Raw genomic sequence first — 16,287 nt, 5'->3', positions numbered from 1 at the left:
GGTTGTATAAACTTCCTGTGAACTTTCATAGTTGATGATCAAAAGGAATCACAAAACATGTTGTCATTATTTATCTATTTATTTATCTATTTAGAAGTTCAAAGAGTGTACAGTGCTATTGGTTATGATTTTTTTTTCCCCCTCATGTAAACAAGGTGATATCATACTGGATGCACAGCCTTAGGCCCACATTTTCTGTTTTGAGTTTAACTTGAGATCTCTTTTGCTCTGGAAAGCATCTTTGCAGGGGGGAAAAATGTGAAAAATGCAACCACCACCCATATTCTGCTTCAGAAGTCATGCCTGCAATGTTATCTGTCCTTGTGTCCCTTGCTTTGCTAAAAGATTCTCTTCCCTTTGCTAGTTTCATATAGCCAATGTAACAATAGAGATGGTTCCCAACAGCTTCTTTTTCTTTGTCCCACTACCTGGATGCAAGTACAGCTAGTGTGGTACCTTGACAAGAATTTGAAAAGTTCCCCTTCAGCCTGAGATCTGGCTTATATGACCTGTATTCCCATAATTTATGTGCTCTGAGAAGGATTCTGCCCCTCTGTTCACATTAAATCAAAGCTTTGCAGCACTTGCTCAGATTCACACAAGATTTAGTCCTCCCAAAGTTATATTCTTGTGTGTTCTGCTTCAGTGCAATTCCAGGTGTGAGGGGGGATCTGTTTTTTGAATTGTCTCCTAGTCCCATGTGTAGCATCTTGTGTCACAGGATGTGTGCTGTGAACAGGGGCAACACAAACTTTTCCTTTCACTTCTACTTGAAAGAAACAGTAGTGAAATGAGACAAATGGAGATCTTGCATTCATGTAAGGTCAAATCAGAAATCCTGTGGAGTTTCAAGGAACTCATTGACATCTCTCCTGTTATGGCTGGTTCCCAGAGGAATCCTGCTGGTCTTATTTGCCCTTCTGCTTGAGACATAAATCCACTCTTGGTGGGGATAGACAGACAGGACAAATAACCTCTTCTAGGGGGCTTCTCCCCCTCCATCAATTTTGGACCTGCAGCTTCCTGTTTCCCTTTTGGGCATGCCTGGATGCAGCAGAGCCATGCAAGGAAGGATGTGGACTGGAAGGAAGATGGGTTGCAGACAGAGCTGGCTCTGGAGAGTTAAGGAGCAGAAGGACTTATTTACATGAGATTCCCACCTTTTGGTTATCCCTCTGGCTTGGCTTGTGCCTTGGCCTGGTGCCATCTGACACAGTTTGCAGCCCTGGGATGTTGAGGGCTGGCTCAATTGGCTGCCTGGGCCCAGAGCCAGTTTGTATGGCTTGTTTGGCTTTGCACTGCTTTTCTAGTGGGGTGAGCTGCAATATGTGTCTCCTGTCATGAATCAGACAATAGGTATGGATAATTCTCAAACCAGGCATTCGCATGAGTTAATTCCACGCTGTTCGTGTTTAAAGTTGTTTTATTAAGGAATTATTCAGCTTATTGCTCAGCAAATTTTCAGCATCATTAGTAGGTTTAGCACGGGGCTGTGTCCCAGTATGGCCAAACAGTGTCTTAAAGCTTTAATTGCCAAATAAAAATTCTTTCCACTTCTCTTTTCTAAAATATACGACATTACTAAACCACCACTTTGATAAAATATTGTAGCACATATTAACTGTACTTTTTAGTTCTTTTGAAGTCAATGTTTAAGTGCTTTGCTGAATCAGGGCCTAAAATAATAATATCCACAAAGTTAAGCCACTTTATTTTTGACTGAGTGTTTGCACAGCAATTGAGTGCATGTCAGCTTCTTGTCATGACCCCCAGGTGCAGATCCTCCCTTAGTTTCAGTGAATTAGAAACTTTTTCAAATTGCTGTCTTGCACACAGTTGCAGTGTCAGGGTCAGACCCAAGAATGGCAGGCTCTCATTTGCAGAATGAGATCAAACTGAAATGGGATATAGGGCCATAAAGGGATTGGCAGCATCTCAAAGAGAGCACAGCTATGATTAGTCATTTCCTATATACATACTATATAAATACTGGGGATATACACACACCGTTTTTTTTTTTTTTTTCTGGGTTAGTGAAACCAGTACTGTGCTGCAGACCTGATCCTTGCTAGATCATTGAGGAGGTTGTGGAAACTTAATTCTCCTGTTAGAAGAGAGTTGTGCATGTATTATAAGTAACAGATCTGAAATGGGGGGAGAAAACAAGTCTGTAGCTGACTGATCTTAGTCTTTCACCTGTGCAATCCTCCTGCAGCTGGGGAGCTCCTATGTCGAGTCAATCCCTTTGACAGTGTTTGCAAGGCTACATTCTACTTTTGTGCTACTTACTTGGGTACCACAATCTCAGCAAAAACATGCAGTAGGGCAAAATTGAAGTTAACATACCACTGAAAGTGGTGGAAGTGTCATCACCTTGGCAGAAAGATACCTTTGGGGTCAGAGGTATTATCTTGTGCCACTTGCTTTGTTGTTGTGCTCTTACACCATCATGATGGAGTGTTACCAATAAGGGCCAGTGCTGTGCTCTGTTAATTTAAAGACCTCAGTGGTGCTATGGGACTGCTTCAGAGCATGTGGTGACTGTTGCCCTGCCTGTCATCACTTTGCCCCACCTGGTAGTCCACACAATTCCCTGTGCAAAAGTATTGAGTGCTGGGTCTCTGTAAAAAGAGCAAAGAACACAGTTTTTGCAGTGCACGTGTGCTTTACATTAAGAGCTGGCTCAGGCTTTTCCCCTTATTTCCATACCTCTGCAAGTCACTGCCTGGTGATGAGGAAGTGCTGCTCCCAAGCTCCTTGCCTCTCCCAGTGAGGTCAGCAGGAGCTGCAGGCACTTGCAGCAGTATTGGGTTAAAAAGATACTACAACTGACTAATTAAGTTTCACTCTTTGTTGTTGAGTGTTAAATTATGGAATTTCAAACAAATACGTATTTGTTGAAGCCACTGGAAGGATGGTCAGTAAATGTGCAGAGATGACATGAGGGAGAGCAATAACGTGGTCATCTTCAATGGGAAAGGGGAAAAGGGCAGAAAGTTATTTGAGGAGGGAAAAAATCCATAATAACTTTGCAAGAGTGTTTTTTATCTAAAAAATGCAAAGGAAAATGTTACAGAAGTTGGGGCGATGGTTAATTTGAATTTACACCTACCAAAGGTTTGTACTGGTGTTGTGGCTGGCTTAGTCTGGAGCTCACCTCTGTGTTTTCACCTACTGAAAGTGATAAAATTTCACGAGGAACAAGTCTGATTTTTGTTTCCTCTCCTGTTGCTGCTGATGGCTGCTTGGAAAGCATGCAGTAAAGGCTCTCACACTGGCAGCTCATGTTTCCCTTGCTGGTCTCCAGGCAGAGACTCCAGGTGTGCCTGCTGAGGGCTCAGCTCTGCACTCACCCTGCTCAGTGCATGTGTGCTCCTGTGCCTCACAGGGCTGCTCCATTCCGGGGCCAGGAGCAGAGGGAGGAGAGTGTTCAACCAGTCAGAAAGGGGAAGTGCATTGCAAATAAGAAACTAAACATCAGCTGCATGTGAGTAATGGGTTGTCTGTCTCCTGCAGGGGGTGAGGGTACACTCTGATGCCTTTTGATGGCAGGGTAGCTGTGATGTTGTAATTAATGCAAAATCAGCTGTTCATCATCTCCTCTACTGATGAGTTCAGACTCTGTCCAGAGCCTAATTTGTGTTCTGAGGTATTGATGTGTAGAAATGAAAGCCCAGTGAGAAAAAAGTAAAATGTGGGAATGGCTCGTTTCACTGGAACCAATCTGGGCTACATATGTCACCTTTTGGTGAGGAACTGATTTGGGGTGTATTCATGGGGCTTGGGATAGAAATGTGCTTGTCTGAGGCTTCTGTGCTAGTCACCTGCCCAAGGCCAAAGCTTGGGTCACAGTTTTACTACTGAGCCTTGTTCCTACATACTCGTGTATGTGTGATATATTTTAACAACTTCACTTGCTTCGCTTGGAATTTTAAACTGTAGCAGAGTGTGTATGTAATGCACAGAGCCTTTTCAATGATTCATGGATGCCAGCTTGCCTGCTCCCCCAGATCCTTGCCATATATGCAGATGTGGTGACTGAATGAAGTGCCACAGAGCCTTGCCATGAGTGCTGGGCTGGGATGTGATGCAGATGGCTGGTACAGACTCCCAGGTGACCTAATGGGGTCTGTAGAAGAGCTGAGCGTGATCAGCCATTTCACTTGCCCATGGATCAATTCCTAGAGTGCTTTTTTTATTACTTCTGTGTCTTTGAACACTCCCTCTGCAGTGATGCAGTGTAAAATATTACTTTCCTGTTAGCAGTTCCCCTCTTTCCCCAGTCACACTGCTGAAGTTGTGCCCACTTGCAGCATGTGATGGATTTACCTTAGGTCATGCACCAAAGGAACTTTCCAGGACAAAACCAAGTTATTATCCCTTAATATTTGGCTCTCATGGCTCTGGCTGGGCATCACTGGTGCATTCGTAGCAGAACTTAGTGTGAGGTTGCAAACTTAGCATGTGGTACTTTCATATCTAGGAACTATTTTATGTGATTTCATTTCAGCATCTTCTGGACCCTTGACAGCTTAAGTAGCTGCTTTGTAATATTTAACTACCTGTGAGTAGCCTGCATGCAGTTTTTGGTAGCAGTGTAAAATATGCCTCATGTATGTGCTTTAGTGTGATGTTCTTGCTAGAGAAAGGTGGTTTAAGTGTGCAATCTGCTGGGAGCCCTGGCACTCACAAAATCCAGAGCAATAATATGCTCTGGTGTAGTTTATATGTAAGAATGGCTATGTGGAGAGACAGGAGCTCCCACAAAACATCTTGGCTATCTCACACAAGCAGAAGAGTAATATATTGGAACTCTTTAATCTCCTCATGTAGAAACCTAATTGTGTTGATTATATCATGTAGGTTTTCTCGTGTTCAACTCCCAAGATAACATAGAAAGGATTTCATATGCTGGTGCTGAGTTTTAAAATGCAGGAGTGGAGCATCATAACAGCACAATGAAGTGGTTAATAGATACAGAAGAGATTGATTTCCCATTTAGCTTGGCATAGGCAGCTTTGCAATCCTCTGCCCGCTAGAGGGACTGCTGCTTGTACAGCTCATTGCAGAACACAGACTCATGAAGTCCCTTCAGTATCTTTTATGAAGTTTTAAAACTTTGAATGACTGACTCTGATTAAATCCTCTAAAGACTAAGTCTCCAAGGTATTTCTCCAAGTACAAAAACTTTGGGCACAGTACTCTTCTTCTGAGTTCAAATATTTTTTAAACTGAGTTTTCTTAATAAATGTTTTTTCATTTTTATGAAGTATTTTCTGTTCTCTTGATTTATCAGTCCAGACTTTCCTATATGACGTTGGTGGGGATTAATTTGGATTCTTTTTGTCAAGGAAAAAATATTGTATGTCTTTATTTATGTTTGGAGTAAGTTTTGTTTTGCAACCATGGTGCCAGTGAATATGGTAAACTAATCAGTTCTTGTCTTCACAAATGTCAGTGAAATGGGTTTCTCCTTTAACTGGGAGATAGCAAATTTTGGGTAAGAGGCACTTTAATTTACAGTCAATATGAGAAAACTTCCAGATGTATCTCTGTGCTCTTGTTTAGATGGGGGATTTTCTTCTGTTTGTTTGTTTGAGCTGCATGTTCCTGACCTGCTCAATTTTCATCTTAATTACAGAAACATGAAAGCATACAGGAAATCCTGCATGACCTTATGAATACCTGTGCTAATTGAGTCCCTGGCTCGGTACTGGGAGCACAGCAAGGTAAGCAGCCAGGCTGTGTCAGCAGCATTTCTTGTAATCTGCATGATTGTATTTCAACAAAGCTTTAGTGCTTTCACATATCAAATTTGTAACTAGGCAGGCAAAGACAAATAGTCTGCAGGTCTGAATGCGATAGATTTACTTTTAGTTCAAAGCTTTGGTGAGCAAACATTTCTTTTTTTACTTCTGGGGGGGAAAAAAAAAAAAATTACAAGTTTTGTGACCGCTTCTCTTTTTTAGAAGGCAATATCTCTAATTTCCACAATCGATCCCTGCCCAAATCTCAGCTTCCTGGGCTGACTGTGGGGAGGGGCTGGAGGAGGGGTGGAATGTTTCCAAACGGAGCTGATGAAAAGGCGTGCTGTTTTGTGGATGCCTCCCAGAATTGTTTAAATCTGTGTGCGCGCGCTTATGAAAAAAGAGGGGGGAGAGATCTCCATGCCAACTGGCCTGGCCAGGCTGTGCTCCCTGCAATCATTCCAGCTGCAATCAGTGCTCTGAGAGGGCATATGAAGGAGTTATGGGAAGCACAGCAGGTATTAGACACTAAACGACTGGTTTTCTGATTGCCTCAGATAATAACACAGAGTTTTGTCTGGGAAATACAAATCTGACAATGGAGTGGAAAGGGAAATGCTCCAAATTTCAGGTAACAAAAATTGCCTTTTTAATGTTATGTCCTCCCATTGTAAAGTTTGATTTTTTTAAAAAAAAATTATTTATTTATTTATTTATTTTAATCGGTGGTGGTGTTTACTCCCAGCCAAGAGTGCCGGCGTGAGCTTGGATTCCCAAACTCTGGGGAATGATGTCATGCAGGAACAGTTGGATTCTATTAGCCAGGGAAAGAGGAAACATCCTGCATTTTTTTGTTTTTGGGGTGGGAGGGGGGGGAAGGGAGTTACTTTGGCTCTTTGTTGAATCTTGTGCAAAGGCTACAAGAAGTGTTTAAAAAAAAAAGTTTGTAACAAATTAACTCCCAGAAAATATCCTTTAGTACCCAGACAGCAGCAAAGCTTAAACCCACTGCAATGATTACTCCTGTATGCAAGAAAATTATTATGGAAATGTTACAGAAATCAGAAGACTTTTCTTCCATCTTGAATGCTCCTGTATTCACCTTTAATGAGAAAACTAATTAAACTATAATTAAGCAGAGGATTTGGAGCCTCCCTGCGCTTGGGATCCTTTAGTAATTGTTTGGAGAATGTGCTGCTATAGAGTTTCTTCTGGGTTGGGCTCTCTCTCAAGCGACTGCTCATGAATAGATGATGCTGGCAGCATTGTTTTTAATAAGGTTTTTCAGTCCTAGCCTGTGTATTTCATAGCTGTAGACCAGCCTTTTTGGGAGAAGACAGTGGAGAAAGAAAGCAGAAAACTCATAATTTCAGCAGTTTGAGAGGGAGTTTTCTTCCCAGCTTTCCTTTTGTTAAATATTATATTAAACACTCAATGCTAGGGCACCATGCATGGCATTTTAAGCAGTAAAATACCTAATGATGAGTGTACAACTGCTGTATCCTAATGAAAAGACTTAAAAATCTAATATAATCCTACCTGACCAAACATCACAAAACCACATTGTATCAGCAACCATGATGAATCTATTAGGTCACCATTGCACTGTTTAAATTCCCTTTTGGAGATGCTCATTTCTACTTTTATGTTGCTTTGTTCCCTTTGGTGTGTTTCAGGCATGATCCAAAGCTTGCTGGAGTCCATGGGAGTTTTCCCGTCAACTTCAAAGGGCTTGGGATCAGCCTCTGCCTGAGAACTTCCCAGCCTCTGTGTCACTCTTTTGACTGCAGGACCAGGCCACAGGCTCTGCCTTTTCTTTCTTGAACTTTCCAAACAGAAAGTCTTTTGTGCTGCTCCAAACAATGCCAGACGCTGCTGGCTGGCTTCAGCCTGGCTGCTAATAACACATGCTGCAGATAATGGTGATGCTGATCTCCACTTTCTCCTCAAACCTTCCTAGAGGGGAAATAATGGAAATTGGATCCTCCTATCCCACCTCCCCTCCTCGCTGTTGTTTACAAGTGTGTGTGTGTGTGCAAATTGTTCCTCGATTAAAGGGCTGTGCTTCAGAAGGGAGTTCCAGGAAGGCTTTAGGGAGAAAAGGCTGTCACAGCTGTGACCTACCCCAGAGCACTCGTGCAGGAGGAGCAGGCTGTGCTGGAGCAGAACTGACAGCTGTCATCTGCAAACCCAGGGCTCAGCAGCACTGCCTGACACTGCTGTCCACCCCTTGCCTACCAGCTTGATTGCATAAAGAAATACTACTGTTAGCAAATATCAATAGCCTGCTTTGGGGGGAAAAAAAAATAAATAATCTCTTTGATGGTTGGCACCAGTTTAATAGGAAATCCTTGTGCTGTTTTTAACTAGAAATGAAATATCTGTGGAGCTGGTGTGCTAATTTGGACCATCTCCTTCCTTAAGAAGGAACACGGATTATTTCCCAACTTTAAGGTTCATTTGAGGGAAAAATGCTATTGGTCTCTGGAATTTCTAAGACAGACAAATTTAATGATTTTCAGCGTTACAACTGCTGCTTTTAAGTGCTTACATTTTACAGATGATCATCTTGGGAAGCCTGAGAGAGCTCTGCAAGGTGCTGCAAACTGGGTATTCCAAAGGCAGCACTGGGGTTTTGGTGTGTATCTGTTTGCTGTGATGCAGCAGCAGGCCTGGTGAATTCTCTCCCAAGGTTTCTGACTGAATGGCATTTCCCTTAATGGTCTGTGCTGTAGCATTTGCAAGTTACTTTGAAAAGTGATACAAGGCATCATTCCGTTGGTCCTTTAAGATAATTTCCATAAGTTCTAGCATTCTGAATGGTTTCAAATGAAGCTTTCATAAGTCATGCCATGTATACCTTACAAGTAGGAAAAAAATCATAAAAATTATAATATATTTGTAACTACAATTGTAAGAAGATTGACCCATTGTTTTTTCATCTATTGAGGGAGTGAGCAATTCAGGAAGGCTGCTGGTATAGCTGGTAAGGAAGGTGGAGATCTTGCAGGAGTCTGTGCAGATATAACAGCTCTGTTCAACACAGCACCTCTGGACATGTCCTTAGCTCAGCATTTCCAGCTTTCTGTAGCTGTCACTTTATAAGTGCATTCATTTCTGTATTTCAAACACAATTGCTTTGTGTTGTCCTGATATAAATCTCCTCACTGGTCCCAGGTGTCCACCGTGTTTCTGCCAGTGGCTGAATGCCCATGTACTGTCTGTGGATAGTCAGTGGCTCTGAGTTTTCCAGAGACATTGGTGAGGTTCTCTGGTGAGATGAATTGCTTTCTGTCTCACTATACTTAGAAGGAAAGTGAAGGGACACACTAGAAAACTTTTTTGTTCTCTGTTCTTGACTTCTACTGAGTAATTTTTATATTCTGAGGTACAGTGTTTTAATTGCTTGTTTCATCTTGCACAGATCCTGTCCTCTGTAACTCCTTGCACACCATCTATCCAGAGGCTGACAGCAGATGTTTGTGTTGTCTGTTGAGGCCAATTCCAGGTTAACTGCTATCCTGACATATTTGTCCTTATTACTTGGAAATACACTGCTTTGCAAATGAGCTGAGGCTATCTAGAAGCCAAGGATTGACTTTGCCTATAACATTCTCTAGTAATTTCTGCTCTTATTCTTTTCTCTAGATTACTACAAAGTCCTTTCTATTTTTCTTAGGGAAAGTCTGTGAGACATTGGAAACACCCTGTAGTTTTCTTTGTTTCTGCTGTTTCCATTGAAGATTGATCTTCAGAGTACCTGGTATTGTGGACAGATGTAACATTACTGATCTCAGGTTCAATAATTTATTCTTCATCTGTAACCTCATGCCCATTATAGGTAGAATTAATTGATTGAAAACAGTGCTGCGTGTTTGGTAAAGCTGGTCATGAGGGTGCTTAAATTTTTCCTGATTTTCTAGAAGTTAATTAATTTCAATTCCAGCAGTATGAACAACGAGTTCTCAGTGGTTTCCTCTCATCTTCTGTTTTCTGGTCATGAATGACTTCCCAAGGTGTAAACTGTGACACACCAAAGGATCTGTTCTGTGCAGCTCACACTGGATATGGGTATGGCTACCTTGAATTGCAGCAAGAACCTCGACACGATGGCACTGTCATTCTGCTCTGCAGTGAAGGCTCTCATTAGTGCTAATCAGTGATCTCTCTTCTGGCTCTGCATCTTTGACCCAGTTACTTTGCTGAACTTAGCACAGTTGCTAGTGTGACACAAAGCAGACTCTTGGCACAGCCCTGATCACAGAGCAGGGCAAGATCTGGCAACTTTCACACAAAACCATTATAATTAAGGCTCCCAGTCTGGGATTTAAACTGCTTCTTTCTCTTAAAAGCATGAGAGGCTTTTAAAAGTATTTTTTTTGGGCTGAAAATGGACTCGCTGCTGGTAGAAGCAAAGTCCCCAGGTGGTACCAGCTTTAGGCAGACCTGGAAGAAGCAGGTGCTGCTCTTGTTCCTTCATCAGGCTTTGCAAACATGCTTCCTGCTTCCAACCTGAGGGCTTTTTGAACAGAGCCTCACAGTTTTTCCTAAGTTTCATATGACAACAGAGTCCCCTAAGCAGTTACAGGAGTGTTGCACAGTTGGTTTTCCTCCAGTGCCAGCTCTTAATCTGAGTTCAAGCCTCACGTAATATTAATCTTCTCTGCCCACTTGGAGCCAAACTGCTGTAGTCAAGGGGCTGCTCAGAGGAGTCCTGTTTCCCCATCCTCTCAGAGGCAGTGATTCCTCCTGGAACCCTTTCTGCCCATCCTGTTGCAGTTTGATGACAACAAGATGAATTGGAGGCTAAAACTTTTTCCAATGGCAAGAGCATAGTCTGGCATCCACAGGATAGAAGACATCAAATTATCTGTGCTCCTGGGCCAGCTGAACCTATTGGTTTGTGACCAGAACATCCCTTCTGTCTTTAAAGCTTCCTTGAAAGTTAAAAGGTGTCACCAAACATTTACCACGTTTATGGGCATGCTGAGGGCAGCTGGGCAATTTTGACAGTCCAAAACCTGTTCCCTACATTGCTGTTTCATGCCTTCTTTGTAGAGAGCAAAAAACAATTGGAGAGCTGCAGCAGTATAGAAACATTTGCAGCTGCACAAGTCACATTCCTATGTTTCAGTCTCTCACAGGCTCATGCAGACCTTCTATTATTAGGTTTAAAAGAATAGCTGACAGCTGATTAATTTGAACAACGTATTCCAGAGAGAGCTGTTTTATGACTGTCAAGAGTGGCAAGCCAAGAAAATATTGACTGAAGTTACAAAGAGAGATTTCTGGTGTAGAGCACAATCCTGTTTATCCAAAAGATTTGTAGGGGACAAAACCATCTTCATACCACCCTGCTGTCAACATGTTCAAGCCCATGCTGGGGGAGGTGAGGAGCTGAGCAGCTCAGCCTGTTTGGCATTCATTCCCTCTCAGTTTGCTGGGAGAGTTCCCAGGGGTTTCCTGGCATGTTGTCACAGGGCAGGGGCAACTCAGTCTTTAAAAACTCACCTAAAAAATAATTTCAAGTGACTCATTCTGGTGTTGGTTTTAGAGGGAAGAGTGAAAATAAAACTTTTGGACAATGGATATGCTCTGTGTAATCAGCTGGATTAGAGCTGCTCTGCTGTGCATCAGACTGGGTTTCACTGCTGTGCTGACCCTGCTGCACTCAGGCTCAGGGCAGCAGACTGGCTTTTGGAAGGGTGTGAAGATCTAAGAGCAGACATTGATTTGTTTTTTTTTTATTTTATTTTATTTTTCTTTTTTTTTTTTTCATTAATGTAGTAGCAGGCCAAACAAAAAATAGTGGGACTCATAAGGGACTAAGTTGGAGAATTAAGGGAGATTTTTCTCTTTTTCCCTTTTCCCCCATCATCAAAACCTTCCAACCAATACGCTTTTTGAAGCAGTTCATGTTTCACAGCTAAATGTTGTTTCCCCCACTAGCTAGGTGGGTCATATATTTGCAGTGTCATAGTGGAGGCTTTATTAATAATCTTATGTATTCAGGTAAAAGTAAACGTGACAAATATCTTTGTGAGGGAGTTAATTTGCAATAAATCTGTGGTGTATGCAAAGCAGCAGATCAGGTCTCAGTAAAATGTGCCTGTGAGTAGGTGATTATACAGATTTTTATTCTTCCTCTCTCCCTAGGTAAAAAGGACTATATCCAAAGGGGACGTGCAGGATATTGTATTCAGTTCTCTTCTTCATCTGAAAGCTATTATGGGTGGGAAAGAAATTGCCTACATTTCCACTTGTGGGAAAGACATGTGGACAAATGCCCTGAAGGGCAAGAGGTGTGTAAGGCTGTCAAGAAAGAAGGGAAAGAAAGGCATTAAAACTAATTGAATAATTAGATCTCATTCAAGCAGTGATTCAGAGAACTTGGTTTTGGCTGGCTTTGGACAGAAACTTTGGAAGAAGCAGTAGCCAAGAGATGAATGAAAATGCACCACAGTTCTCTTGGCATCTTGCCTTCCAAAATAGATGGTGAAGCATGTCATGGAGCTATTAGCTGCTGTGTTTCTTAGCCACAAACAGAGCTACCCAGAGATGAGTTAAAAAAAGATATTCTACAGCAGCTCTAGTCAAAGCAGAGTTCATTTTAAATTGTCATCCGTGCTGTCAAATGTCAAGCTCGGTGTTAGTCAAAGAGAGGTGGAAGGATTGAAGGGATCTAGACTGTTTTATTGGGTGACCAGGTAGATAAAATATATGAATGCAATGCAAATGAGACATGGCAGTGGCTTTGACTTAACAAATGGAAAGCTTTTTACTGGCATGTAAAAGTTTGGTTAATAGTTAACAAATTAATATATTTTACTGGATAAGAATTCTGTACCTGATGGCTGTCATAATTTCCTTTGTCTTCATTTAAAGGTTTATGCTAACTGAGGTCTAGTTTCTACTTCTCCATGTACTGTTGAAATCTGATTTGTGGTGTGGTATGAGTATATAATGATCAACATACATATTTCTGGTATAAGAAGATATGTGAAAAAAATTAGTATTTAGAAATGACGTGTTAAATCACAGATTGGATTGCTGGATCACATCCTTGGGCTGAAGGACCATGTCACCAATTTCCCTTCCCTTTTTCCAGTAGAGAAAATTGTTCTAGCCCAGAAGTTGATGTGAATTTTTTTGTAATTATTTTAATTGCTTTTACCTTGTTGTATACTGGCAGCAGATGCTTCTTTCATCTTCCTGTATGTGGAGAAGTATCAATGAAAATGTTTCCAGCTCTGTTGTAATTTTTGGGGCAGTCTTTTTGCCGGAGAAATATTTTGAGACATTGGAAAACTGTAGACAACTGGTGCAAAATGCAGATTGAAATATGTCATACTAGTGTTCTTGAATCCTAAATTCCTTTTAATTTGAACATCAGAGAGTAAAGGTTGCCTAGAGAACTCTAAGGAGGTTCCTGAAACAGCTCAAAGTTGAACTGGTGCAAAAATGAGCGTGTACCTTTGTGGCATATCTTAGCTGCAGAATATGCAATGACTGGGAAGCACTGGTTATTTATTTAGGGGTTTGAAGTTGTCAGGGAGCATTACTGTGATCTTCCACAGGAGTGATAGAGCTGGGCTGCTGCTCAGACAGTCTGGTGGTAACTTAAAGACAGAGCCAAAGTCTGAGACCCCACTTAGGCTGTTACTGAGCTAAAAATTTGAGATCCCACTTATTCTGGTATTAAGGAAAGGACTTTTCTGATGCCTTTCCAGCTCAGACTGTTGAAGCTGTGTGTACACAGTAGGTTTTCTTTTCTTTTAGCCATGTGGTACATAACTGGACTTGCTCCTTCATGTTTCTGGGCAGTTGGATTCTGCTGTATTTTCTCTTTATGGATGATCCTGGTTGAAAAGTCTGCTAATCTCCATTGGACCTGACAGAAAAAAAAATGTTAGGGATATGATTTTGAAACTGAAAAGTGCAGCACTATAATAAATTGTGGCTCTCTGGTTGAACATGAGGATAAAATTCATTCCAGACCCCGTGTTCAAATGGAACAGTTTATGAATGGAAGCACAGCCCCTGGATTGTGTTTCAGCATTAGTCTCTGGTTTGGAATTGTGCTGTTTCCAACATAGACAAGGATATATATTTTAAAAGCTTTCATTCTTCTACTCTTCAGATTGTTCGAGGATAAAATCTCTTGTGCTGGAGTTGGCTGTGGATTATATGCCATAGGAAAAATATTTTAGTTTTTTGAAAATAGCTTTATATTTGGCTGAAGGAGAACTGGCTAATACTTAAGAGCTATCTGCTATCTGCTTTACCCTAATTTCTTACTATCCATGTTTCGTTTAATGTTCATCATCTCAGATGGGGATAACTGTCAGGTGACAACACAGCCATATGTGCTGGAATACAATAGTGATGTAGTTATTAAAGAAATAACCAAATCAAGAAAAAATATTCTTAAGCAGCACGTATTAGGAAACGAGGAGTCTTGGACTGAAGTTTATGAATGTTCCAGCCCCTGCTGCAGAGAAACAGCAGCTGAGTAATGGATGCTTAAAGATGAAGACAGAGCCAAAACCTCCTGTCAGTTAAATACTGTGGTTTCACCCACTGCTTAGAACTGTTTAGTTTTAAATCTCTCAGATGGCTTACGTTACAATGTTGACAGAAACAAAAATGAGATGCAAAAAGAAAAGCTTAGGGGAAAAAAGCTCGAGGTGTGATTTTACATATGTTAACTGGAAACTTAATTTTTAAAAAATGTATTCCTTCTCACTGAAATATTTAAAGATGCTGTGCTCCTATAACTTTGGCTTAGAAATGTTTATTGATATGTAGCAATTTCTTCATCTCAACTGACAATACAGAGTTTTAGTCTTGATTTTTCTGATTAACAAGGAGGTGAAAGACCTTTGTTTAAATAGGATGCTCCTTCAGTCTTTCAAAACATCTGTTACTCTTATTTTTTAAATAATTGGAAAGAATTAAAAGGGGGACTATGACAAGGCTTCCTATTTCAAGTAGAAAATTGTGATTGAGCTGCAGCAGCTAGTTTGTAACATCAGATGGGCTGAATTGTTCAGGTACCTAAATATGAAGGACACCTGAAAACAACTGTTCCAGCAAAAAAACCTCTGGAGGCATTCAAACCCCACCCTGGACAAGATCCTGTGGAATTTGCTCTAGGTGAACCTGCAGCAGGGGTTTTGGCCTGCATGGTTTCCAGGGGTCCTTTCCAACTCCATTTATTATGAGATTCTGTGACTTTTATAGCATGCTTGAAAATTGCAAATATAGTAGGTTTTCCAGAAGAGGAAAATTCAGGTCAATAATTCTGATTATGATGCACCAACTCGGAGGGAAAGGACACGAGGAGCCTTGGAGTTTAAAAGTATAAGATATATAATGCTGAGCAGTCTGAGAACTCTGATTGCTCTATTGCAGACTCAGCAAAGTGGCATGTTTGTTCTTTTTGGACTTTTGCTCAGTAGTAAAACCTCAGAGAGAAATTTAGAATCAGTAGAGCAACTGGAGAGTGAATTGATAAGGGTGTTAAGATGAGACTACTGTTGAGAGAACAATATCATGTTGTACAGAGCTTCTTAATGAACTGCCACGTAATTATCTTGAGACTACTTTCATCCACTCCATATTTTTACACATCCACATTTTTATCTCCATAAAAATGTTCATTGAAAGGAATATGCAGTCACATTTGTTCCTTCTACACAGCTGAGTTGCTGATTTTTTTTTTCAGACTGAAATAAAGGAAATGGCATGACTATGTCATCACTTGAAGATGAAGACAGCCCAGGTGGGCTGAAGGCAAACAAACACAAATTTAATCCATTCTTGTCACAAGAACTAGGGACTATATGAGGGGAGAGCAAGCCAAGATTGCTATTGTGGCCAATCCTTCAAATCCTTTATTTAGTATGTAGAAGAAACACCCTCCCCTTCAACTGCTGATTATGATTTACAATTTTTCTTGTTTTCAGTTTTAGTTCAGCTTCTTTTCATAGCCCTTATTGGTATGAAAATGTGTAGGCAACAAAGTGGGAACGGATGTTGCAAGTCTTTTAGTGACGCTTCGAAAGCTGTAACGCAATTGAGATAAATTAGTATTACCAACAGCCTGTGAACTCTTCTCAAGAATGTTCTCTTAAAACAGAGGGTAGGAATCTGGGTCAAATCCATTTGTTAAGTGATGTATTAATTTTTTTTTTGTTGTTGTTGTTGCCAAAGCTTTAGTTTAAAGAGTTATTTGTCTGCATGTTTCTATTTTTTGTTTCTTAATGGAAGCATTAATGCGTCTTTGAAAAATGTTTTTCTATCTATAAACCATAACTTGAAAATTTTCCAAAAGAAATTTTAATAATAGTTTCTGCTGAAACTAGTTCTTGGGGGATCCATTTGCTGTTTGATAGAGGAAGTTTGGGTTTTCTTTGTTTATAGTGCCCAAAGAGAACTTTAATTTCCACCCCCACACACCCCCTAACAAACCCTGACACCCCGTGTTTTGACCAGGTTCTCAGGGGATACTCAGTGAGACTCAAATTGCCTGGCTAAT

The 16,287-nt window shown here is 40.9% G+C and overlaps 1 protein-coding gene across 5 annotated transcripts in view; it reads left to right on the top strand.

Annotated features, from left to right (window-relative positions):
* Positions 1-16,287, top strand: part of DENND2B (DENN domain containing 2B) — a 146,179-nt gene that overhangs the window by 30,598 nt on the left and 99,294 nt on the right. For 2 of the 5 annotated variants that reach the window (XM_014876288.2, XM_088175339.1), the window contains exons 2-3: positions 5,642-5,729; positions 6,305-6,378. The gene's annotated coding sequence lies outside the window, so the exon portion shown is untranslated. Of the gene's footprint in view, positions 1-5,641; positions 5,730-6,164; positions 6,379-16,287 lie in introns of those variants that run through there. The other 3 variants (XM_014876289.2, XM_088175338.1, XM_088175337.1) reach the window with 2 other exon arrangements.

The sequence above is a fragment of the Sturnus vulgaris genome, chromosome 18 (genome assembly GCF_052056855.1).
Source record: "Sturnus vulgaris isolate bStuVul1 chromosome 18, bStuVul1.hap1, whole genome shotgun sequence".
Classification (NCBI taxonomy): Eukaryota; Metazoa; Chordata; class Aves; order Passeriformes; family Sturnidae; genus Sturnus; species Sturnus vulgaris.
This window is presented reverse-complemented; position numbering and strand designations above follow the sequence as displayed.